The 2500-nt window shown below is 27.7% G+C and overlaps 1 protein-coding gene across 5 annotated transcripts in view; it reads right to left on the bottom strand.

Moving 5' to 3' along the window:
• The window catches only part of LOC124946419 (receptor-type guanylate cyclase Gyc76C-like), a 73886-nt gene that overhangs the window by 67401 nt on the left and 3985 nt on the right, over window positions 1-2500 (bottom strand). The window lies entirely within an intron of this gene.

Genomic DNA, 2500 nt, shown 5'->3' with positions numbered 1-2500 from the left:
ATTATTTTTCAACAGAAATATTTAAATAATTGCACATACATATATATATATATGTATGTATACATATATTTATGATAAAATATTAAATTCATAATATATATTCACACAAATATCAAATATCGCAATTCGTAATTCACGAATCTCTTCAACAAAATTACACAAATTTTGCACTTTATTGTAAATATATATTTTATTATAAATCTATATATATATATATATATATATATATATATATATATATATATAATTGAAGATTTGAAGATACATAGTTAAAAACTTATCATTAAGATACTTTTATTCGGAATAAGAAAATTCTATGTTGCAACGTTTTCGGTTATACTGTGATTAATGTAATTAAATAAGGATTTATTAAATTGTCAAATTGAAAAGAAATATCGGACCGCAAGAAATGAAAGTAACTCGGGCCAGGCTCGTTTCGAAAGAACGAGGAAGCTCTTACGAGGAAACTCGGTGCACGCGGAGCCACGCGAGAGTCATCGGATCGACGTAAATCAATCTCATAGTGGCTCTCGTAGGTCGTTAGTGCCGCGAGAAAGAATCTCGATAGAAAGCCTCTTACGTTCCTTCGTCTCGAGCTTATCTCTCCGTTAAGTAAATCTCTGTTAAGAGGTCGAAGGCACGAATACTTCGGATTCCAATGTTGCTCCTTTCCTTCTTCTTTCTTTCTCTCCTCCTCTCCGTCTCACTCTCTCTCTCTCTCTCTCTCTCTCTCTCTCTCTCTCTCTGTCTCTCTCTCTTTTTCTTACTTTGCAAAGAAATTGAAATTTTTCAAACATTTCTTAACAAAAATAATTGCGTTACGATATATACACACAAACACTTAAGAAATCTTTATTATTTTTAAAAAATAATATTCGTTATTATTCGAGAAAAAAATTTAATAAATGTAATTATATCGTTAATTATTATAATATAAAAAATATTGCACGAAAGATATAAGACGGATACGAGGATTTATATTAAAATTCAATGATAATAATTTAATCATTAATTATTGTAATGTTATTAATAATTTATAATTATAATTAATAATTAACGATTAATTTATTCTCATTGAATTTTAATAATATAAATCTTTACTTAGATCTGATATCTTTTCTGTACAAATTTTATTTTGAATAAATTAATCAAACATAACTATTGGACATATACAAACATATAATACATACATATAAATCTCGTTATTAGCGATAATATTTATTTCTCAGAATTGTAATAATTAATGCGTTTTAACGAATGACCTTTCTATAAACATTTTAGAACTTTGATATTATTAGAAATATTGACATAATAGGAAGACCTATGATCGTTAGAAAATACAACAAAAGAAATATCGATCTTTCTTACACGATCGTGTATTCCTTTTTCTGAGAATAAAAAAGTAGAAAAAAAAAAAACAAAAAAATAAAGAAAAAGTGAAAAAAAAAAAAAAAGAAAAACAAATATATAAGAAATATGTAAAAGAAGCTATCGATTCTAAGAAGAAACGCGTGCCGTTTCTTATGTTCGTAAAGAGAAAGAGAAAGAGAAAGAGAGAAAAAGAGAAAGAGATAGAAAGAGAGACTGAGAGAAAGAGAGAGAGAGAAAGAGAGAGAAAATCTGCGTTAGAAGGAACAGTCCTCGAATTCCATGTAGTCGATGAAGCAGAAGAAAGTCGGGAAACCTTTATTCTTTGGAGCACCAGTAAGACTAAAGTTTATATTCTCTTCTCACCGATACCATCAACTTGTATTGCTTACTACGTGTTTATGAAGATATTGAACGCGTAGCTTGACGACGAGTAAACAGATACGAGAGGAAACTACCAATGTTTTCTTTACCTAATCATCACTCTACGAGGTGTACTTTTAATTGAAAACAACGTTTCGAAACTTGTCCAAAACATCATTTTATGATAAAGAACAACATGGTTTTCAATAAATGTAATTGTTTCTATGTTCTATTATAAAACGATACAAATGTTAGAAATATAAAATATGTATTTATACAATATATATATATATATATATTTCATATTTTCCTTATATATATATATATATACATATATATATTAGGAAGATATGAAGTATTATATTATGTGATATAACATTGTTCAAATGTATTTAAACAAATATGAAATATTTGTATTATTTCATTAATGAAACGTTATTGATTTAATTAAAATCTTTATATGTTAATGAGATTATCATTATTTAAAGATTATTTTGAATTCGAGTAAAATTACCGGTACCATTCACGAAATTGCATAAAAGATATCGAAGATGTGATAATATAAAAAAAAGAAAAAAAGAAAAAAAAAAAGAATGTACACGATCGAACGACCTTGAATTTGCAGCTGAAAAAGAGAGAAAGAGAGAGAAAGAGAGAGAGAGAGAGAAACTTGCAGATCGACGAACCGTCCTGCGGAACGATTAAACGTCGAAGAGTTATCGCTCGTTAAGCTACCAAGCAAATAGAGTTTCTTGACCGTGAAGTAATA

The sequence above is a fragment of the Vespa velutina genome, chromosome 1, assembly GCF_912470025.1.
Source record: "Vespa velutina chromosome 1, iVesVel2.1, whole genome shotgun sequence".
NCBI classification, from domain to species: domain Eukaryota; kingdom Metazoa; phylum Arthropoda; class Insecta; order Hymenoptera; family Vespidae; genus Vespa; species Vespa velutina.
Note: the sequence above shows the minus strand (reverse complement) of the source record. Positions and strands in the feature narration are given on the sequence as shown.